Source organism: Phyllobates terribilis, unplaced genomic scaffold (genome assembly GCF_046119375.1).
Source record: "Phyllobates terribilis strain yellow unplaced genomic scaffold, ASM4611937v1 Scaffold_40__1_contigs__length_11209783, whole genome shotgun sequence".
NCBI lineage: Eukaryota > Metazoa > Chordata > Amphibia > Anura > Dendrobatidae > Phyllobates > Phyllobates terribilis.
Genome location: NW_027362800.1, coordinates 10254629 through 10277142, shown reverse-complemented (window position 1 = coordinate 10277142; position 22514 = coordinate 10254629). Strand labels below are relative to the sequence as shown.

At 49.0% G+C, this 22514-nt stretch overlaps 11 non-coding genes and 1 pseudogene across 11 annotated transcripts; all 12 read left to right on the top strand.

Annotated features, from left to right (window-relative positions):
• The first annotated feature begins 538 nt into the window (after positions 1–538).
• On the top strand, positions 539–729 carry LOC141184532 (U2 spliceosomal RNA). Its single transcript, XR_012259278.1, has one exon. It is a non-coding gene; the product is annotated as a U2 spliceosomal RNA (small nuclear RNA).
• Positions 730–9683: 8954 nt separating this feature from the next.
• LOC141190617 (U2 spliceosomal RNA) lies at positions 9684–9874 on the top strand. Its single transcript, XR_012264637.1, has one exon. It is a non-coding gene; the product is annotated as a U2 spliceosomal RNA (small nuclear RNA).
• Positions 9875–10993: 1119 nt separating this feature from the next.
• Positions 10994–11184, top strand: LOC141190615 (U2 spliceosomal RNA). Its single transcript, XR_012264635.1, has one exon. It is a non-coding gene; the product is annotated as a U2 spliceosomal RNA (small nuclear RNA).
• Positions 11185–12306: 1122 nt separating this feature from the next.
• On the top strand, positions 12307–12497 carry LOC141186334 (U2 spliceosomal RNA). The gene has a single exon (XR_012260623.1). It is a non-coding gene; the product is annotated as a U2 spliceosomal RNA (small nuclear RNA).
• Positions 12498–13617: 1120 nt separating this feature from the next.
• Positions 13618–13808, top strand: LOC141190614 (U2 spliceosomal RNA). The gene has a single exon (XR_012264634.1). It is a non-coding gene; the product is annotated as a U2 spliceosomal RNA (small nuclear RNA).
• Positions 13809–14926: 1118 nt separating this feature from the next.
• On the top strand, positions 14927–15117 carry LOC141190613 (U2 spliceosomal RNA). Its single transcript, XR_012264633.1, has one exon. It is a non-coding gene; the product is annotated as a U2 spliceosomal RNA (small nuclear RNA).
• Positions 15118–16238: 1121 nt separating this feature from the next.
• On the top strand, positions 16239–16354 carry LOC141186139 (U2 spliceosomal RNA; annotated as a pseudogene).
• Positions 16355–16878: 524 nt separating this feature from the next.
• On the top strand, positions 16879–17060 carry LOC141185657 (U2 spliceosomal RNA). Its single transcript, XR_012260297.1, has one exon. It is a non-coding gene; the product is annotated as a U2 spliceosomal RNA (small nuclear RNA).
• A 1121-nt stretch (positions 17061–18181) lies between these two features.
• LOC141186322 (U2 spliceosomal RNA) lies at positions 18182–18372 on the top strand. Its single transcript, XR_012260612.1, has one exon. It is a non-coding gene; the product is annotated as a U2 spliceosomal RNA (small nuclear RNA).
• A 1120-nt stretch (positions 18373–19492) lies between these two features.
• Positions 19493–19683, top strand: LOC141190612 (U2 spliceosomal RNA). The gene has a single exon (XR_012264632.1). It is a non-coding gene; the product is annotated as a U2 spliceosomal RNA (small nuclear RNA).
• Positions 19684–20804: 1121 nt separating this feature from the next.
• On the top strand, positions 20805–20995 carry LOC141186234 (U2 spliceosomal RNA). The gene has a single exon (XR_012260601.1). It is a non-coding gene; the product is annotated as a U2 spliceosomal RNA (small nuclear RNA).
• Positions 20996–22113: 1118 nt separating this feature from the next.
• LOC141190611 (U2 spliceosomal RNA) lies at positions 22114–22304 on the top strand. The gene has a single exon (XR_012264631.1). It is a non-coding gene; the product is annotated as a U2 spliceosomal RNA (small nuclear RNA).
• The last annotated feature ends 210 nt before the right edge of the window (positions 22305–22514 follow it).

The following is a 22514-nucleotide window of genomic DNA, read 5'->3' as shown; positions in this document are numbered from 1 at the left end:
TAGTCTGTGGCATTCTTTTAAACTGTTGCTTATGGCGGTCTCTGTGAGCTTCTCAGTGACATTCAGCCATCCAGGTATCCCGCCTGCAGTAGACGGAATGTGGCAATGGAACGCTGGCTGCGCGTGTCATAATAGGCTCTGAGCCTTTATATACCTGCGCACAGCAGCAGCCACCTTCAGTCTGCTGCTGGACAGCCAGCAGCAGCAGCAGGAGAGGTAATTAATCAGCAACCCTCCTGCTAAGGGTAGACAGCTGCTCGTTCCACCCCCCCCCCCCCGCCTTAATTGGTTCTCCTCCCTTCCAACAGTGTTGAGGCGGGTGGGAACAGCCGGGGGTTGAGGGTACTGTGCTAAAAGAGGTGGAGTTATGCAGATCTAAAACGCGTGGATTGCAGCAGCAGCAAGCCGAAAAGTGCAGGCATGTGAGGGATCTAGAGGTTGACAGCATGTCTTCTTAACGGGAGTCCAGGTGGCCATCTCCACAAATGGACTTTTCAGAATCCTTGGGTGGCACCGTAGTCGGAAACCAATTGTGGTTATCGCTTCTCGGCCTTTTGGCTAAGATCAAGTGTAGTATCTGTTCTTATCAGTTTAATATCTGATACGTCCCCTATCTGGGGACCATATATTAAATGGATTTTTAGAACAGGGAGATGGAAAAAGAGCTTGCTCTGTCCACTCCACGCATTGACCTGGTATTGTAGTATCTCCAGGACCGGTGCACCCCTTCTTTAATGCAGTTTCTAAAATCAGAAAGAATTGAATTCAATGCTTTTTGTTCATTTTGCTTGTTTGTCGGATTTTGGGATGGACTCTTTGGCTTTGCTTTTCTTCTACTCATTGGATTTTTCATGTTAAAAGTTGCAGAAGACAGATGACAAGCTCATTTTGGTTCAACTTCAGCAACTGTGCATTGCATTGCCATGTAATGTAATGTAATGCAATGCTATCTATCTAGCTCTCCCTCTATACTTCCTTTTGGATAAACAGACATATTAGGTAAGCATTTTGGAGCTTTCACCTAAATAACTACAGGTGGTGAGATAAGCTGCACAATATAATTGACCTTTCAGTATATTGTTGCACACACACCATCTATTTAGCAAATGCCCTTGTTATCAACAGCAGCCTTTTAAACTCACCTGAGCTAACAGGTATGTGAGCTGGTTACTCTGCTGCGCTTAAAATTTCTTTTTTGGTTTGCTACAATGCCTTTTCTGAAACGTTGTCTCCCTCTGCTGGAACACTGACTTCTTTCATTTAATGCCTGCAGACTATAAAAGAGAAACCAACCCAAAAAGTTTGGTTGATTAGTCTGTGGCATTCTTTTAAACTGTTGCTTATGGCGGTCTCTGTGAGCTTCTCAGTGACATTCAGCCATCCAGGTATCCCGCCTGCAGTAGACGGAATGTGGCAATGGAACGCTGGCTGCGCGTGTCATAATAGGCTCTGAGCCTTTATATACCTGCGCACAGCAGCAGCCACCTTCAGTCTGCTGCTGGACAGCCAGCAGCAGCAGCAGCAGGAGAGGTAATTAATCAGCAACCCTCCTGCTAAGGGTAGATGACGCGCCCCTGGGCCTGCGTCGCGCTGCGCTGCGCATGCGGGAGCTTACCCGGAGCCGGATCTGTGGAGGGTTGTAGTCTCGTGGCGGTGACCCGGTCCGTGCCCAGGGAGTCAAACTAGACGGCAGTCCATTAGTAGTAAATGGTTGATGACTACGCCACCCGTTGAGTGCAGCCAGGGGGCTGCTGCTGCAGGGCAGACCGCTGAGGCCGATGGTGGGATTGTGCAGCGTGATAGTATAACCCCCAATGGGAGGGGTATGGCCTCAGGGCAGCCGACGTGGATGATGGGGGTAGCAGGAACCACTCAGAGACGGTACGGTGTAGTTCAGGGTCTTTACTGGTAACAACAAAAGACCCTCCCGGAGTACTTGCTAGCGGATGGGGCCTGGTCAGTCCTTGAGCAGATGGGATCTCCCCTGGCCAGGCGTAGTTGTAGGCCTCCCAAACTGACTGTACTCTTCTGGCTACCTTGCTAGGAGCTGATGTAAGTAGCCCACGTCCCTGAGTGTACCATGTGGTGCTCACCCGTATGGCCGGTGACTCGGGGCCTTCTAATGGCTTCCGCTCCACGATGGCGGTGCTGGTCCCACGCGTGTGACCGTGCCTTCGGGCTTCTGGGCCAGAGGACCTGAAATCCCCTGCCTGACGGATTCTGCTGCTGGGTAGGAATTAGTCCCCACAGCCTCGGACTCCGGGTCCGGTAAAAAGCCTTCTTAGTCAGGGCGAACTCTGCAGCTGCCAGCCCCTGACTCCTTGTAACTGCTGTTTCTTCCTATGCTGTCTCTACTTCTTCTCTTCTTCTACTCACTCACCCTGCCTCAGCCCCAGGTTTTTATAGGGGAAGTTCTTCCCCTCCCAAGACTGGGCAGGAGGTGTGGCATGCACAGGATCCCTGACTAAAGGACCTCCCACCTGCTCTCAGACATAACATTACGTTACTGTGGCAACCAGACCCCTGGGGTGTCACATTCCCCCCTAGTAAAATTTAGTACTCCGGGACTAAACACATTTAGAAAACATAACAAGGTAAAACATTAATAATACAATAAGAAAACATATAAAGATGGTTACGGCATGTCCGCAACCGGGTGCAGTCTCTGAAGAAAGCAAGGTGTCCATTTCACCAACACAGGGAGACGTAACCAGGTAGGGGTCTGTTCTACCCCGAGTCCTTGACAGTCTTTAGTCCATCCTGGGTTACGCTCCAACTATATACAAGGATTCCCGGTAAATCCACCAAGGATTCCTAAAAACAACTAGAAATACAAAATTACACACAAGCAACTATAGACAGGTAAACATTATAAAATAGCTTAAACATTTAGATCCTCCAACGTGCGGGTAACTGGCCTCTAGTGGCCCTAGTGGACCTACGGAGCTGACTGTCTGGCCCTGAACTACAGGGTGTAGGAGCTGTCAAGGGTAAACTGGGCAGCTGTCTACCGGCTCTTTGTCTCACTAGGGGTACGGCAGGCTCACTATAAGCAGAGGGTTGATTCTCCTGTTCTGCTAGTGTGGAGTCTTCTGCCTCCCGGACCGGCTGTTCTTCCAGCTCTACCCGTTGCTCCGTAGGTTCTTGGGATGATGGTTGGAGGAAGGTGAGTACGGGTACCACAACTGCACCATTGACTTGAGTCCAAGACCGAGGGAAGTCCCCGAGCACGGTACTAACCATATCTTCCCTTTCTTCCACGGGTCGATGGTCTTCTTGTTCCTCTTCAGGGTTCCTCAGTTGTTCGGGACACTTCTTCAGGTGGTCCCGGGATACAATGGCTGTGGTTTCCCCTCCGTCTTTACTGATGGTACAGACCTTCGGGTTTTCGTGGCTTGAGGGCAGTACGGTGTACGGGTCCTTCTCCCACTGGTCGTCCAACTTGTGGAGCCGTCTCTTCCTCTTCAAGACCTGCTCTCCGGGTACCAGGGGAACAGCGGGAGCATACTGGTTGTATGTCTTCTCTTGTTTTTCCCTAGCCTGACAGAGACTTCGCTCCACGCTCTCCTGTACTCTCCGGTACTGCTGCTGCCTCTCTGTGTCCCAGTCTGTTTCTGGTGAAGTGTCCTCGGGTGTCAGGACTCCCATTTCCAGGTCAACAGGTAACTTACCAGGTCTTGCCCTCATTAGGTAAGCCGGGGTACAGTTGGTGGAACCTACCGGGATGTGGTTGTATAGGTCCACCAGATCGGGCAACTTCTCAGGCCACAGACTGCGTTCTTCCAGGGGCAATGTTTATAGAAGATCCATTACCACCTGGTTCATTTTTTCACAAAGTCCATTAGTTTGCGGATGGTAGGGTGTCGTCCTTATCTTCCGGCAGCCATACAGATTGCAGAATTCCTGGAAGACCTCCGCTTCAAAGGCAGTTCCCTGGTCCGTCAGCACTTGGTCCGGGTACCCGTGTGGACGGCAGAAGTGCTGCTGGAAGGCTCTAGCTGCTGTTTGAGCCGTTAAGTCCTTGACGGGGACGACAACCAAGAACCGGGAGTAATGATCCACGATGGTTAACGCGTAGACGTAGCCACTTCTGCTTGGGGTCAGTTTTACATGATCCAAGGCTACCAGTTCCAACGGTTGCCGGGTGACGATGGACTGCAGGGGAGTCTTCTGGCTGGCCCGGTCCTTCCTTCTCAGATTGCACGGGCCACAGTCTCTGCACCACATCTCGATGGTTCCCCTCATGCCTACCCAGTGGAACCGCTCGCGCAGCAGGAACTCCAGCTTTTTCCACCCGAAGTGTCCAGCTCCGTCGTGGTATGCCTCCATCACCATGGCTGCGTCTCTTCGGGGCACCACTACTTGCCAGAGTAGTTCATGCGTCCGGGAGTTGACCATTCTGCGGCACAACTTCCCCTTGTAAAGGAATAGTCGACTCTTCTCCGCCCATAGTTGTTTGGCTTCCTCCGGAGCGTCTGGTTCAAGGCGAGCCTCCGGCCGAGTCAGCATCTCCTTCACCAGTCGGACGGCAGGGTCGCTGTCTTGCGTTTCCGCCCAGTTGTAGTGGGGTAAGGGGTTCAACGTAGCAGCCTGCTTACCCCTTACCCAGTGGGAATACTGGATAGTCCCATGACGGTGGAACGCAGGGAGTTCAACTTCTTCCAGTCCCTCCGGATCTTCTCCTTCGTCCGGCAGGTTGGGCATCCTGGACAGGGCGTCCGCGTTAGTATTGGAGCGTCCTGCCCGGTATTTGATTGTGAACTCGTAGTTGGACAGACGGGCCATCCACCTCTGCTCCAGGGCACCGAGTCTTGCCGTGTCCAGGTGTGTCAACGGGTTGTTATCCGTGTATACGGTGAACCGGGAAGAAGCGAGGTAATGCCTAAAGCGCTCGGTGACTGCCCATACCACGGCCAGGAACTCTAGCTTAAATGAGCTGTAATTCTCGGGGTTCCTTTCGGTGGGTCGCAGTTTTCGGCTGGCATAGGAGATTACTCGTTCTCTCCCCTGCTGAATCTGGGACAGTACGGCTCCTAGCCCGATGTTACTGGCGTCGGTGTAGAGGATGAAGGGCTGGCTATAGTCCGGGTACGCCAAGATTTCATCCCCCGTGAGGGCCATCTTCAGCTGGCGGAAGGACTCTTCTTCTAGCTCTTCCCATTTGAAGGGCGGCTTCTGGTTCTTGGCCTTCCGGGACTGGCCTATCAGGAGGTCCTGCATAGGCGCTGCCTTTTTGGTGAAACCGGGAATAAACCTTCGGTAGTAGCCTACCAACCCTAGGAACTGCCGCACTTCTTTTACGCTGGAGGGGCTTGGCCATCCCTTAATTGCGGTGATCTTATCGGGGTCGGGAGCCACTCCGTCAGCGCTCACCACGTGTCCCAGGTATTGCACCTTTGGTTTCAGGAGGTGACACTTGGAGGGTTTCACCTTTAGGCCGTAACTCGCCAGAGCTTCGAACACCTCCGCCAGGTGTTTCAGGTGGTCCTCATAAGTTTTGGAGTATACGATGACATCGTCCAGGTACAACAGGACCGTCTCGAAGTTTCTGTGGCCCAGACAGCACTCCATTAATCGTTGGAAGGTTCCTGGGGCGTTGCAGAGTCCGAACGGCATGCAGGTGAACTCGCTAAGTCCCATCGGGGTGGTGAATGCGGTCTTCTCCCGGTCCGCCTCTGCTACAGGAACCTGCCAGTACCCGCTAGTGAGATCCAAGGTAGAGAAGAAGTTAGCAGATCTTAAAGCAGCCAATGACTCCTCTATCCTTGGTAAGGGGTACGCATCCTTGTGTGTGATACGGTTGATTTTCCGGTAATCTACACACATCCTCATGGTGTTGTCTTTCTTTTTGACTAAAACTAGTGGGGCTGCCCAGGGGCTACAGCTATCCCGGATTACCCCAGCCTCCTTCATGTCTCTAAGCATCCCCTTGGCGTGTTGGTAATGTGCAGGGGGTACGGGTCGATACCTCTCTTTTATGGGAGGATGATCTCCCGTGGGGATGCGGTGTTCTACCCCCTTGACTCGCCCGAAGTCTAACGGGTGTTTACTAAACACTCTCTCATACTCTTGAACCACCCGATAGACTCCTTGTTTCTGATGTGAGGGAGTGGAGTCAGTACCCAGATGTAGTTGCTGACACCAGTCCTCCATGTCTTTCTTAGAGCCGTTACCTTCCTCCGGGTGAGATGGAGGCAAGGGTTCCACAGATTGTATAGAATTTTGATTAGTGGTATATAATTTGGCTAGCGTGGCATACCGGGGCAGGTACACTTCCCTCTCCCCGATATTTATTATGCGAACGGGCACCCTCCCATGGCGTACATTGACCACCCCCCGTGCTGTCAAAATGGTGGGCCTACTGTCTGAGTAAACTGGTTCTACCATTGCCTGGTAATCTCTACCTCTCAGACCAATAGCTGCCCGGCACCAAATCATCATTTCACTTTTTGGGGGCATGGCAATAGGAAAAGGGTCACACATTCTTACGCTACCAATCTCACCGCCGGAGAGTTCCACTTGTTGCCGTTGCATCAGTGCCCGGATCTCTTTCTGGAGCACCCGCTGCTCGCCGGAGCTGGCGTTCTTGGCAACCTGCTGTAAAAGGAAAATCACCTCTGCAAGACAATTTTCAATTACGTTAGTTCCTAGAGTTATTTTTGGGTGACTCTCATGTTTATCAATATCTACAATGATCAGTCCCTGTGCGGCCAGTTCGACTCTACCGATTTTGAGGGTCACCTCTTTAAATCCGATCTGTGGCACGGGCTGGCCATTGCTGGCGATGATACTCAAGTCGTCGTCAGGGTAGCGGGTAATATCCGAGTCATTCCAGTACTGCTTGAAGAGCACGTACGGGATGGTGGTGACCTGTGACCCGGTATCCAGTAGGGCACTCATGGGAATGCCATCCAGTACCACAGGCAAGACTGGACGTCCTCCCACATATCTGTCGCGCCAGTTCGATGGGCCTGGTGATCTTTTTCCTGGGGGTTGGCCCTCTACCCCAGGTTGTGCCCGTTTAAAGAACAGTACCTTTCCATATGTCCGGGTTGATTGCAGCGGCGGCAGATGGGTCGTCCGTCCTCGCTGTATCGGTCACTGGGTCTTCCTCTGGCCAGTGGGGTCCTCCTTGGTCGACGCCACGGGATGTCCTCCGGTCCGGATGCCAGCTGGATCTTCCCTGGGGTGGAAACCTGTAAAGACTGCACAGTTCGGGTTAGCGCAGCAACGCTCTTAACTAGCTCTTGGACCTGATGGTGTAGGTCTGGAGCCGGGTCATTGTCCAAAGCCTGCGCATGAGCTCCCACAGGCCCTGCCGACAAGGGCGCCGCCTCCTGGTGGTAAGTGATAGCTGGGCGCCTGTGGGTCACAACGCCACCCGGTGCTGGTTCTCGGAGCACCCGGATAGCTCTATCCTTGAACTGTGCAAAGTCCAGATGGGGATCCTGTAAGGCCATTGCCCGCAACTGGGTTCGGTGGGCATTGCAATATAAACCCTCTATAAATTGTTCAGTCAACAGCCTGTCCTCGTTTCCCACCCCATCAGGGTCGGTCTGCTTTATGGCCCTCAGGGCCTCTTGTAGGTTTAGTGCATAGTCCCTTATACTCTCATGCGCTCGCTGCTTGCACCCGTAGAATCTAAGCTTGATCTCGGCTGAGGTGCGGGTATCGAAGGTGTCCCTCAGCCGGGTTAGTATCTCTGCGACAGTCCTCCTCCCAGGTGGCCAAGATTTTACTTCTCTTTTGGCTGCCCCGGTTAGTTGGGCCACCAGGATGCTCACTTTTTGCTCTTCTGTGAGGGGGTACACCTGGAAGAGGCTATCCAGCTTTTCTCTAAAGTCATGCAGGGTATGTGACTCCCCTGAGTACTGGGGTAGCCAAGCTGCTCCCGGGATATATGGCATGGTGAAGGGCATAACTGCAGCAGCGGTGGCGCTGGCGGGGGTCGAGGTAGTGAAGCTCTCCTCCGTATCCGACATCTTCCTCCCCCCTAGTGGACCGTGGCCTACCTTGCGATGATCCTCTTCCGTAGGCCGCGGCTCCGCAGTGGATCATCAGGGTTGAGGACCTTCCGTCGCGCTCCTGTGACGTCGGCGTCTGCTGGGCTCCTTCCAGGACCTTACGCAACGTCCGGACGTGAGGCGGGGCTTCAGTTCTCGCGCGCTTTCGGAGTCCACGCCCCTCTTCTTCCCGCGCGGCGTCCTCAAGATGGCGTCCAACGGCGGGAAAACTCCACGGATGGCAGGAAGAAGGCCGAAGATGGCGCCGGATGGCGGGAAACTTCACCGATGGCGGGAAGAAGGCTGAAGATGGCGCCGGATGGCGGGAATCTTCACCACTGGTAAGTTTGAAAAGTCTCTTTTTCAGGCACGCAGTACCCGGTGGTTGCGGGCACGAAATCCTGCCGACTACGCCAAAGTTGACGCGCCCCTGGGCCTGTGTCGCGCTGCGCTGCGCATGCGGGAGCTTACCCGTAGCCGGATCTGTGGAGGGTTGTAGTCTCGTGGCGGTGACCCGGTCCGTGCCCAGGGAGTCAAACTAGACGGCAGTCCATTAGTAGTAAATGGTTGATGACTACGCCACCCGTTGGGTGCAGCCAGGGGGCTGCTGCTGCAGGGCAGACCGCTGAGGCCGATGGTGGGATTGTGCAGCGTGATAGTATAACCCCCAATGGGAGGGGTATGGCCTCAGGGCAGCCGACGTGGATGATGGGGGTAGCAGGAGCCACTCAGAGACGGTACGGTGTAGTTCAGGGTCTTTACTGGTAACAACAAAAGACCCTCCCGGAGTACTTGCTAGCGGATGGGGCCTGGTCAGTCCTTGAGCAGATGGGATCTCCCCTGGCCAGGCGTAGTTGTAGGCCTCCCAAACTGACTGTACTCTTCTGGCTACCTTGCTAGGAGCTGATGTAAGTAGCCCACGTCCCTGAGTGTACCGTGTGGTGCTCACCCGTATGGCCGGTGACTCGGGGCCTTCTAATGGCTTCCGCTCCACGATGGCGGTGCTGGTCCCACGCGTGTGACCGTGCCTTCGGGCTTCTGGGCCAGAGGACCTGAAATCCCCTGCCTGACGGATTCTGCTGCTGGGTAGGAATTAGTCCCCACAGCCTCGGACTCCGGGTCCGGTAAAAAGCCTTCTTAGTCAGGGCGAACTCTGCAGCCGCCAGCCCCTGACTCCTTGTAACTGCTGTTTCTTCCTATGCTGTCTCTACTTCTTCTCTTCTTCTACTCACTCACCCTGCCTCAGCCCCAGGTTTTTATAGGGGAAGTTCTTCCCCTCCCAAGACTGGGCAGGAGGTGTGGCATGCACAGGATCCCTGACTAAAGGACCTCCCACCTGCTCTCAGACATAACATTACGTTACTGTGGCAACCAGACCCCTGGGGTGTCACATAGACAGCTGCTCGTTCCACTCCCCCCCGCCTTAATTGGTTCTCCTCCCTTCCAACGGTGTTGAGGCGGGTGGGAACAGCCGGGGGTTGAGGGTACTGTGCTAAAAGAGGTGGAGTTATGCAGATCTAAAACGCGTGGATTGCAGCAGCAGCAAGCCGAAAAGTGCAGGCATGTGAGGGATCTAGAGGTTGACAGCATGTCTTCTTAACGGGAGTCCAGGTGGCCATCTCCACAAATGGACTTTTCAGAATCCTTGGGTGGCACCGTAGTCGGAAACCAATTCTGGTTATCGCTTCTCGGCCTTTTGGCTAAGATCAAGTGTAGTATCTGTTCTTATCAGTTTAATATCTGATACGTCCCCTATCTGGGGACCATATATTAAATGGATTTTTAGAACAGGGAGATGGAAAAAGAGCTTGCTCTGTCCACTCCACGCATTGACCTGGTATTGCAGTATCTCCAGGACCGGTGCACCCCTTCTTTAATGCAGTTTCTAAAATCAGAAAGAATTGAATTCAATGCTTTTTGTTCATTTTGCTTGTTTGTCGGATTTTGGGATGGACTCTTTGGCTTTGCTTTTCTTCTCCTCATTGGATTTTTCATGTTAAAAGTTGCAGAAGCCAGATGACAAGCTCATTTTGGTTCAACTTCAGCAACTGTGCATTGCATTGCCATGTAACGTAATGTAATGCAATGCTATCTATCTAGCTCTCCCTCTATACTTCCTTTTGGATAAACAGACATATTAGGCAAGCATTTTGGAGCTTTCACCTAAATAACTACAGGTGGTGAGATAAGCTGCACAATATAATTGACCTTTCAGTATATTGTTGCACACACACCATCTATTTAGCAAATGCCCTTGTTATCAACAGCAGCCTTTTAAACTCACCTGAGCTAACAGGTATGTGAGCTGGTTACTCTGCTGCGCTTAAAATTTCTTTTTTGGTTTGCTACAATGCCTTTTCTGAAACGTTGTCTCCCTCTGCTGGAACACTGACTTCTTTCATTTAATGCCTGCAGACTATAAAAGAGAAACCAACCCAAAAAGTTTGGTTGATTAGTCTGTGGCATTCTTTTAAACTGTTGCTTATGGCGGTCTCTGTGAGCTTCTCAGTGACATTCAGCCATCCAGGTATCCCGCCTGCAGTAGACGGAATGTGGCAATGGAACGCTGGCTGCGCGTGTCATAATAGGCTCTGAGCCTTTATATACCTGCGCACAGCAGCAGCCACCTTCAGTCTGCTGCTGGACAGCCAGCAGCAGCAGCAGCAGGAGAGGTAATTAATCAGCAACCCTCCTGCTAAGGGTAGACAGCTGCTCGTTCCACCCCCCCCCGCCTTAATTGGTTCTCCTCCCTTCCAACGGTGTTGAGGCGGGTGGGAACAGCCGGGGGTTGAGGGTACTGTGCAAAAAGAGGTGGAGTTATGCAGATCTAAAACGCGTGGATTGCAGCAGCAGCAAGCCGAAAAGTGCAGGCATGTGAGGGATCTAGAGGTTGACAGCATGTCTTCTTAACGGGAGTCCAGGTGGCCATCTCCACAAATGGACTTTTCAGAATCCTTGGGTGGCACCGTAGTCGGAAACCAATTCTGGTTATCGCTTCTCGGCCTTTTGGCTAAGATCAAGTGTAGTATCTGTTCTTATCAGTTTAATATCTGATACGTCCCCTATCTGGGGACCATATATTAAATGGATTTTTAGAACAGGGAGATGGAAAAAGAGCTTGCTCTGTCCACTCCACGCATTGACCTGGTATTGCAGTATCTCCAGGACCGGTGCACCCCTTCTTTAATGCAGTTTCTAAAATCAGAAAGAATTGAATTCAATGCTTTTTGTTCATTTTGCTTGTTTGTCGGATTTTGGGATGGACTCTTTGGCTTTGCTTTTCTTCTCCTCATTGGATTTTTCATGTTAAAAGTTGCAGAAGCCAGATGACAAGCTCATTTTGGTTCAACTTCAGCAACTGTGCATTGCATTGCCATGTAATGTAATGTAATGCAATGCTATCTATCTAGCTCTCCCTCTATACTTCCTTTTGGATAAACAGACATATTAGGCAAGCATTTTGGAGCTTTCACCTAAATAACTACAGGTGGTGAGATAAGCTGCACAATATAATTGACCTTTAAGTATATTGTTGCACACACACCATCTATTTAGCAAATGCCCTTGTTATCAACAGCAGCCTTTTAAACTCACCTGAGCTAACAGGTATGTGAGCTGGTTACTCTGCTGCGCTTAAAATTTCTTTTTTGGTTTGCTACAATGCCTTTTCTGAAACGTTGTCTCCCTCTGCTGGAACACTGACTTCTTTCATTTAATGCCTGCAGACTATAAAAGAGAAACCAACCCAAAAAGTTTGGTTGATTAGTCTGTGGCATTCTTTTAAACTGTTGCTTATGGCGGTCTCTGTGAGCTTCTCAGTGACATTCAGCCATCCAGGTATCCCGCCTGCAGTAGACGGAATGTGGCAATGGAACGCTGGCTGCGCGTGTCATAATAGGCTCTGAGCCTTTATATACCTGCGCACAGCAGCAGCCACCTTCAGTCTGCTGCTGGACAGCCAGCAGCAGCAGCAGCAGGAGAGGTAATTAATCAGCAACCCTCCTGCTAAGGGTAGACAGCTGCTCGTTCCACCCCCCCCCCCCGCCTTAATTGGTTCTCCTCCCTTCCAACGGTGTTGAGGCGGGTGGGAACAGCCGGGGGTTGAGGGTACTGTGCTAAAAGAGGTGGAGTTATGCAGATCTAAAACGCGTGGATTGCAGCAGCAGCAAGCCGAAAAGTGCAGGCATGTGAGGGATCTAGAGGTTGACAGCATGTCTTCTTAACGGGAGTCCAGGTGGCCATCTCCACAAATGGACTTTTCAGAATCCTTGGGTGGCACCGTAGTCGGAAACCAATTCTGGTTATCGCTTCTCGGCCTTTTGGCTAAGATCAAGTGTAGTATCTGTTCTTATCAGTTTAATATCTGATACGTCCCCTATCTGGGGACCATATATTAAATGAATTTTTAGAACAGGGAGATGGAAAAAGAGCTTGCTCTGTCCACTCCACGCATTGACCTGGTATTGCAGTATCTCCAGGACCGGTGCACCCCTTCTTTAATGCAGTTTCTAAAATCAGAAAGAATTGAATTCAATGCTTTTTGTTCATTTTGCTTGTTTGTCGGATTTTGGGATGGACTCTTTGGCTTTGCTTTTCTTCTCCTCATTGGATTTTTCATGTTAAAAGTTGCAGAAGCCAGATGACAAGCTCATTTTGGTTCAACTTCAGCAACTGTGCATTGCATTGCCATGTAATGTAATGTAATGCAATGCTATCTATCTAGCTCTCCCTCTATACTTCCTTTTGGATAAACAGACATATTAGGCAAGCATTTTGGAGCTTTCACCTAAATAACTACAGGTGGTGAGATAAGCTGCACAATATAATTGACCTTTCAGTATATTGTTGCACACACACCATCTATTTAGCAAATGCCCTTGTTATCAACAGCAGCCTTTTAAACTCACCTGAGCTAACAGGTATGTGAGCTGGTTACTCTGCTGCGCTTAAAATTTCTTTTTTGGTTTGCTACAATGCCTTTTCTGAAACGTTGTCTCCCTCTGCTGGAACACTGACTTCTTTCATTTAATGCCTGCAGACTATAAAAGAGAAACCAACCCAAAAAGTTTGGTTGATTAGTCTGTGGCATTCTTTTAAACTGTTGCTTATGGCGGTCTCTGTGAGCTTCTCAGTGACATTCAGCCATCCAGGTATCCCGCCTGCAGTAGACGGAATGTGGCAATGGAGCGCTGGCTGCGCGTGTCATAATAGGCTCTGAGCCTTTATATACCTGCGCACAGCAGCAGCCACCTTCAGTCTGCTGCTGGACAGCCAGCAGCAGCAGCAGCAGGAGAGGTAATTAATCAGCAACCCTCCTGCTAAGGGTAGACAGCTGCTCGTTCCACCCCCCCCCCGCCTTAATTGGTTCTCCTCCCTTCCAACGGTGTTGAGGCAGGTGGGAACAGCCGGGGGTTGAGGGTACTGTGCTAAAAGAGGTGGAGTTATGCAGATCTAAAACGCGTGGATTGCAGCAGCAGCAAGCCGAAAAGTGCAGGCATGTGAGGGATCTAGAGGTTGACAGCATGTCTTCTTAACGGGAGTCCAGGTGGCCATCTCCACAAATGGACTTTTCAGAATCCTTGGGTGGCACCGTAGTCGGAAACCAATTCTGGTTATCGCTTCTCGGCCTTTTGGCTAAGATCAAGTGTAGTATCTGTTCTTATCAGTTTAATATCTGATACGTCCCCTATCTGGGGACCATATATTAAATGGATTTTTAGAACAGGGAGATGGAAAAAGAGCTTGCTCTGTCCACTCCACGCATTGACCTGGTATTGCAGTATCTCCAGGACCGGTGCACCCCTTCTTTAATGCAGTTTCTAAAATCAGAAAGAATTGAATTCAATGCTTTTTGTTCATTTTGCTTGTTTGTCGGATTTTGGGATGGACTCTTTGGCTTTGCTTTTCTTCTCCTCATTGGATTTTTCATGTTAAAAGTTGCAGAAGACAGATGACAAGCTCATTTTGGTTCAACTTCAGCAACTGTGCATTGCATTGCCATGTAATGTAATGTAATGCAATGCTATCTATCTAGCTCTCCCTCTATACTTCCTTTTGGATAAACAGACATATTAGGCAAGCATTTTGGAGCTTTCACCTAAATAACTACAGGTGGTGAGATAAGCTGCACAATATAATTGACCTTTCAGTATATTGTTGCACACACACCATCTATTTAGCAAATGCCCTTGTTATCAACAGCAGCCTTTTAAACTCACCTGAGCTAACAGGTATGTGAGCTGGTTACTCTGCTGCGCTTAAAATTTCTTTTTTGGTTTGCTACAATGCCTTTTCTGAAACGTTGTCTCCCTCTGCTGGAACACTGACTTCTTTCATTTAATGCCTGCAGACTATAAAAGAGAAACCAACCCAAAAAGTTTGGTTGATTAGTCTGTGGCATTCTTTTAAACTGTTGCTTATGGCGGTCTCTGTGAGCTTCTCAGTGACATTCAGCCATCCAGGTATCCCGCCTGCAGTAGACGGAATGTGGCAATGGAACGCTGGCTGCGCGTGTCATAATAGGCTCTGAGCCTTTATATACCTGCGCACAGCAGCAGCCACCTTCAGTCTGCTGCTGGACAGCCAGCAGCAGCAGCAGCAGGAGAGGTAATTAATCAGCAACCCTCCTGCTAAGGGTAGACAGCTGCTCGTTCCACCCCCCCCGCCTTAATTGGTTCTCCTCCCTTCCAACGGTGTTGAGGCGGGTGGGAACAGCCGGGGGTTGAGGGTACTGTGCTAAAAGAGGTGGAGTTATGCAGATCTAAAACGCGTGGATTGCAGCAGCAGCAAGCCGAAAAGTGCAGGCATGTGAGGGATCTAGAGGTTGACAGCATGTCTTCTTAACGGGAGTCCAGGTGGCCATCTCCACAAATGGACTTTTCAGAATCCTTGGGTGGCACCGTAGTCGGAAACCAATTCTGGTTATCGCTTCTCGGCCTTTTGGCTAAGATCAAGTGTAGTATCTGTTCTTATCAGTTTAATATCTGATACGTCCCCTATCTGGGGACCATATATTAAATGGATTTTTAGAACAGGGAGATGGAAAAAGAGCTTGCTCTGTCCACTCCACGCATTGACCTGGTATTGCAGTATCTCCAGGACCGGTGCACCCCTTCTTTAATGCAGTTTCTAAAATCAGAAAGAATTGAATTCAATGCTTTTTGTTCATTTTGCTTGTTTGTCGGATTTTGGGATGGACTCTTTGGCTTTGCTTTTCTTCTCCTCATTGGATTTTTCATGTTAAAAGTTGCAGAAGCCAGATGACAAGCTCATTTTGGTTCAACTTCAGCAACTGTGCATTGCATTGCCATGTAATGTAATGTAATGCAATGCTATCTATCTAGCTCTCCCTCTATACTTCCTTTTGGAAAAACAGACATATTAGGCAAGCATTTTGGAGCTTTCACCTAAATAACTACAGGTGGTGAGATAAGCTGCACAATATAATTGACCTTTCAGTATATTGTTGCACACACACCATCTATTTAGCAAATGCCCTTGTTATCAACAGCAGCCTTTTAAACTCACCTGAGCTAACAGGTATGTGAGCTGGTTACTCTGCTGCGCTTAAAATTTCTTTTTTGGTTTGCTACAATGCCTTTTCTGAAACGTTGTCTCCCTCTGCTGGAACACTGACTTCTTTCATTTAATGCCTGCAGACTATAAAAGAGAAACCAACCCAAAAAGTTTGGTTGATTAGTCTGTGGTATTCTTTTAAACTGTTGCTTATGGCGGTCTCTGTGAGCTTCTCAGTGACATTCAGCCATCCAGGTATCCCGCCTGCAGTAGACGGAATGTGGCAATGGAACGCTGGCTGCGCGTGTCATAATAGGCTCTGAGCCTTTATATACCTGCGCACAGCAGCAGCCACCTTCAGTCTGCTGCTGGACAGCCAGCAGCAGCAGCAGCAGGAGAGGTAATTAATCAGCAACCCTCCTGCTAAGGGTAGACAGCTGCTCGTTCCACCCCCCCCCCCGCCTTAATTGGTTCTCCTCCCTTCCAACGGTGTTGAGGCGGGTGGGAACAGCCGGGGGTTGAGGGTACTGTGCTAAAAGAGGTGGAGTTATGCAGATCTAAAACGCGTGGATTGCAGCAGCAGCAAGCCGAAAAGTGCAGGCATGTGAGGGATCTAGAGGTTGACAGCATGTCTTCTTAACGGGAGTCCAGGTGGCCATCTCCACAAATGGACTTTTCAGAATCCTTGGGTGGCACCGTAGTCGGAAACCAATTCTGGTTATCGCTTCTCGGCCTTTTGGCTAAGATCAAGTGTAGTATCTTTTGAAAAGGCAGTTTTGTCCTTGGGCTGCCCTAGTAAATTGATGCATATTACACACTGGTTTGGTGCACTTGTTAGTACGCCAGGTGGCTCATAGAGTTATCTGATGGAAAACATGGCCCTCCAGGATCGAAGTCACTAGGCTGGGTAAGTGTGAGGGCTTTGGAGCAATGTGCCCCAGGAGTAGGCGCCCTGGTGGGAGTCCAAGCTTACTGGGACTGGGAACCCCAGAAAGACTTGGCTTCGTAGCACGCCGCACCTTTGTGAATCATACTTTCTGAGCAACCCCCCCTATTCCTGGCCTCCGGGCTAGGAAGGGGAATTTTTATAAACCCGGTCGGAGGTCCGGTCAGCTTTGGGCTGAGAAACCAACACAGGCTCCAGCTCCACTAGGGTGGCAGCCTAGATGGAAGCTGGGAGCACGAAAACGGCTCTTCTCCGGCTTCGGCTAGGGAGAGCATCGGAGATCCCTGACCCTCGCTGTGGCCTTCTGGCTCGGAGGGATGGGGATGGTTTATTGGGGACCCTCTCCTCCGGGAAGGGTCCACATGAATCCTCGCCTCGTGCGCTGTTTTGGTGTGACTTCGGTCACATTTTTCAGTGCCTTGGATGCAGCTTCAATCAAAAAATCTGTTCTTATCAGTTTAATATCTGATACGTCCCCTATCTGGGGACCATATATTAAATGGATTTTTAGAACAGGGAGATGGAAAAAGAGCTTGCTCTGTCCACTCCACGCATTGACCTGGTATTGCAGTATCTCCAGGACCGGTGCACCCCTTCTTTAATGCAGTTTCTAAAATCAGAAAGAATTGAATTCAATGCTTTTTGTTCATTTTGCTTGTTTGTCGGATTTTGGGATGGACTCTTTGGCTTTGCTTTTCTTCTCCTCATTGGATTTTTCATGTTAAAAGTTGCAGAAGCCAGATGACAAGCTCATTTTGGTTCAACTTCAGCAACTGTGCATTGCATTGCCATGTAATGTAATGTAATGCAATGCTATCTATCTAGCTCTCCCTCTATACTTCCTTTTGGATAAACAGACATATTAGGCAAGCATTTTGGAGCTTTCACCTAAATAACTACAGGTGGTGAGATAAGCTGCACAATATAATTGACCTTTCAGTATATTGTTGCACACACACCATCTATTTAGCAAATGCCCTTGTTATCAACAGCAGCCTTTTAAACTCACCTGATCTAACAGGTATGTGAGCTGGTTACTCTGCTGCGCTTAAAATTTCTTTTTTGGTTTGCTACAATGCCTTTTCTGAAACGTTGTCTCCCTCTGCTGGAACACTGACTTCTTTCATTTAATGCCTGCAGACTATAAAAGAGAAACCAACCCAAAAAGTTTGGTTGATTAGTCTGTGGCATTCTTTTAAACTGTTGCTTATGGCGGTCTCTGTGAGCTTCTCAGTGACATTCAGCCATCCAGGTATCCCGCCTGCAGTAGACGGAATGTGGCAATGGAACGCTGGCTGCGCGTGTCATAATAGGCTCTGAGCCTTTATATACCTGCGCACAGCAGCAGCCACCTTCAGTCTGCTGCTGGACAGCCAGCAGCAGCAGCAGCAGGAGAGGTAATTAATCAGCAACCCTCCTGCTAAGGGTAGACAGCTGCTCGTTCCACCCCCCCCCCCGCCTTAATTGGTTCTCCTCCCTTCCAACGGTGTTGAGGCGGGTGGGAACAGCCGGGGGTTGAGGGTACTGTGCTAAAAGAGGTGGAGTTATGCAGATCTAAAACGCGTGGATTGCAGCAGCAGCAAGCCGAAAAGTGCAGGCATGTGAGGGATCTAGAGGTTGACAGCATGTCTTCTTAACGGGAGTCCAGGTGGCCATCTCCACAAATGGACTTTTCAGAATCCTTGGGTGGCACCGTAGTCGGAAACCAATTCTGGTTATCGCTTCTCGGCCTTTTGGCTAAGATCAAGTGTAGTATCTGTTCTTATCAGTTTAATATCTGATACGTCCCCTATCTGGGGACCATATATTAAATGAATTTTTAGAACAGGGAGATGGAAAAAGAGCTTGCTCTGTCCACTCCACGCATTGACCTGGTATTGCAGTATCTCCAGGACCGGTGCACCCCTTCTTTAATGCAGTTTCTAAAATCAGAAAGAATTGAATTCAATGCTTTTTGTTCATTTTGCTTGTTTGTCGGATTTTGGGATGGACTCTTTGGCTTTGCTTTTCTTCTCCTCATTGGATTTTTCATGTTAAAAGTTGCAGAAGCCAGATGACAAGCTCATTTTGGTTCAACTTCAGCAACTGTGCATTGCATTGCCATGTAATGTAATGTAATGCAATGCTATCTATCTAGCTCTCCCTCTATACTTCCTTTTGGATAAACAGACATATTAGGCAAGCATTTTGGAGCTTTCACCTAAATAACTACAGGTGGTGAGATAAGCTGCACAATATAATTGACCTTTCAGTATATTGTTGCACACACACCATCTATTTAGCAAATGCCCTTGTTATCAACAGCAGCCTTTTAAACTCACCTGAGCTAACAGGTATGTGAGCTGGTTACTCTGCTGCGCTTAAAATTTCTTTTTTGGTTTGCTACAATGCCTTTTCTGAAACGTTGTCTCCCTCTGCTGGAACACTGACTTCTTTCATTTAATGCCTGCAGACTATAAAAGAGAAACCAACCCAAAAAGTTTGGTTGATTAGTCTGTGGCATTCTTTTAAACTGTTGCTTATGGCGGTCTCTGTGAGCTTCTCAGTGACACTCAGCCATCCAGGTATCCCGCCTGCAGTAGACGGAATGTGGCAATGGAACGCTGGCTGCGCGTGTCATAATAGGCTCTGAGCCTTTATATACCTGCGCACAGCAGCAGCCACCTTCAGTCTGCTGCTGGACAGCCAGCAGCAGCAGCAGCAGGAGAGGTAATTAATCAGCAACCCTCCTGCTAAGGGTAGACAGCTGCTCGTTCCACCCCCCCCCCGCCTTAATTGGTTCTCCTCCCTTCCAACGGTGTTGAGGCGGGTGGGAACAGCCGGGGGTTGAGGGTACTGTGCTAAAAGAGGTGGAGTTATGCAGATCTAAAACGCGTGGATTGCAGCAGCAGCAAGCCGAAAAGTGCAGGCATGTGAGGGATCTAGAGGTTGACAGCATGTCTTCTTAACGGGAGTCCAGGTGGCCATCTCCACAAATGGACTTTTCAGAATCCTTGGGTGGCACCGTAGTCGGAAACCAATTCTGGTTATCGCTTCTCGGCCTTTTGGCTAAGATCAAGTGTAGTATCTGTTCTTATCAGTTTAATATCTGATACGTCCCCTATCTGGGGACCATATATTAAATGGATTTTTAGAACAGGGAGATGGAAAAAGAGCTTGCTCTGTCCACTCCACGCATTGACCTGGTATTGCAGTATCTCCAGGACCGGTGCACCCCTTCTTTAATGCAGTTTCTAAAATCAGAAAGAATTGAATTCAATGCTTTTTGTTCATTTTGCTTGTTTGTCGGATTTTGGGATGGACTCTTTGGCTTTGCTTTTCTTCTCCTCATTGGATTTTTCATGTTAAAAGTTGCAGAAGCCAGATGACAAGCTCATTTTGGTTCAACTTCAGCAACTGTGCATTGCGTTGCCATGTAATGTAATGTAATGCAATGCTATCTATCTAGCTCTCCCTCTATACTTCCTTTTGGATAAACAGACATATTAGGCAAGCATTTTGGAGCTTTCACCTAAATAACTACAGGTGGTGAGATAAGCTGCACAATATAATTGACCTTTCAGTATATTGTTGCACACACACCATCTATTTAGCAAATGCCCTTGTTATCAACAGCAGCCTTTTAAACTCACCTGAGCTAACAGGTATGTGAGCTGGTTACTCTGCTGCGCTTAAAATTTCTTTTTTGGTTTGCTACAATGCCTTTTCTGAAACGTTGTCTCCCTCTGCTGGAACACTGACTTCTTTCATTTAATGCCTGCAGACTATAAAAGAGAAACCAACCCAAAAAGTTTGGTTGATTAGTCTGTGGCATTCTTTTAAACTGTTGCTTATGGCGGTCTCTGTGAGCTTCTCAGTGACATTCAGCCATCCAGGTATCCCGCCTGCAGTAGACGGAATGTGGCAATGGAACGCTGGCTGCGCGTGTCATAATAGGCTCTGAGCCTTTATATACCTGCGCACAGCAGCAGCCACCTTCAGTCTGCTGCTGGACAGCCAGCAGCAGCAGCAGCAGGAGAGGTAATTAATCAGCAACCCTCCTGCTAAGGGTAGACAGCTGCTAGTTCCACCCCCCCCCCCGCCTTAATTGGTTCTCCTCCCTTCCAACGGTGTTGAGGCGGGTGGGAACAGCCGGGGGTTGAGGGTACTGTGCTAAAAGAGGTGGAGTTATGCAGATCTAAAACGCGTGGATTGCAGCAGCAGCAAGCCGAAAAGTGCAGGCATGTGAGGGATCTAGAGGTTGACAGCATGTCTTCTTAACGGGAGTCCAGGTGGCCATCTCCACAAATGGACTTTTCAGAATCCTTGGGTGGCACCGTAGTCGGAAACCAATTCTGGTTATCGCTTCTCGGCCTTTTGGCTAAGATCAAGTGTAGTATCTGTTCTTATCAGTTTAATATCTGATACGTCCCCTATCTGGGGACCATATATTAAATGAATTTTTAGAACAGGGAGATGGAAAAAGAGCTTGCTCTGTCCACTCCACGCATTGACCTGGTATTGCAGTATCTCCAGGACCGGTGCACCCCTTCTTTAATGCAGTTTCTAAAATCAGAAAGAATTGAATTCAATGCTTTTTGTTCATTTTGCTTGTTTGTCGGATTTTGGGATGGACTCTTTGGCTTTGCTTTTCTTCTCCTCATTGGATTTTTCATGTTAAAAGTTGCAGAAGCCAGATGACAAGCTCATTTTGGTTCAACTTCAGCAACTGTGCATTGCATTGCCATGTAATGTAATGTAATGCAATGCTATCTATCTAGCTCTCCCTCTATACTTCCTTTTGGATAAACAGACATATTAGGCAAGCATTTTGGAGCTTTCACCTAAATAACTACAGGTGGTGAGATAAGCTGCACAATATAATTGACCTTTCAGTATATTGTTGCACACACACCATCTATTTAGCAAATGCCCTTGTTATCAACAGCAGCCTTTTAAACTCACCTGAGCTAACAGGTATGTGAGCTGGTTACTCTGCTGCGCTTAAAATTTCTTTTTTGGTTTGCTACAATGCCTTTTCTGAAACGTTGTCTCCCTCTGCTGGAACACTGACTTCTTTCATTTAATGCCTGCAGACTATAAAAGAGAAACCAACCCAAAAAGTTTGGTTGATTAGTCTGTGGCATTCTTTTAAACTGTTGCTTATGGCGGTCTCTGTGAGCTTCTCAGTGACATTCAGCCATCCAGGTATCCCGCCTGCAGGAGACGGAATGTGGCAATGGAACGCTGGCTGCGCGTGTCATAATAGGCTCTGAGCCTTTATATACCTGCGCACAGCAGCAGCCACCTTCAGTCTGCTGCTGGACAGCCAGCAGCAGCAGCAGCAGGAGAGGTAATTAATCAGCAACCCTCCTGCTAAGGGTAGACAGCTGCTCGTTCCACCCCCCCCGCCTTAATTGGTTCTCCTCCCTTCCAACGGTGTTGAGGCGGGTGGGAACAGCCGGGGGTTGAGGGTACTGTGCTAAAAGAGGTGGAGTTATGCAGATCTAAAACGCGTGGATTGCAGCAGCAGCAAGCCGAAAAGTGCAGGCATGTGAGGGATCTAGAGGTTGACAGCATGTCTTCTTAACGGGAGTCCAGGTGGCCATCTCCACAAATGGACTTTTCAGAATCCTTGGGTGGCACCGTAGTCGGAAACCAATTCTGGTTATCGCTTCTCGGCCTTTTGGCTAAGATCAAGTGTAGTATCTGTTCTTATCAGTTTAATATCTGATACGTCCCCTATCTGGGGACCATATATTAAATGGATTTTTAGAACAGGGAGATGGAAAAAGAGCTTGCTCTGTCCACTCCACGCATTGACCTGGTATTGCAGTATCTCCAGGACCGGTGCACCCCTTCTTTAATGCAGTTTCTAAAATCAGAAAGAATTGAATTCAATGCTTTTTGTTCATTTTGCTTGTTTGTCGGATTTTGGGATGGACTCTTTGGCTTTGCTTTTCTTCTCCTCATTGGATTTTTCATGTTAAAAGTTGCAGAAGCCAGATGACAAGCTCATTTTGGTTCAACTTCAGCAACTGTGCATTGCATTGCCATGTAATGTAATGTAA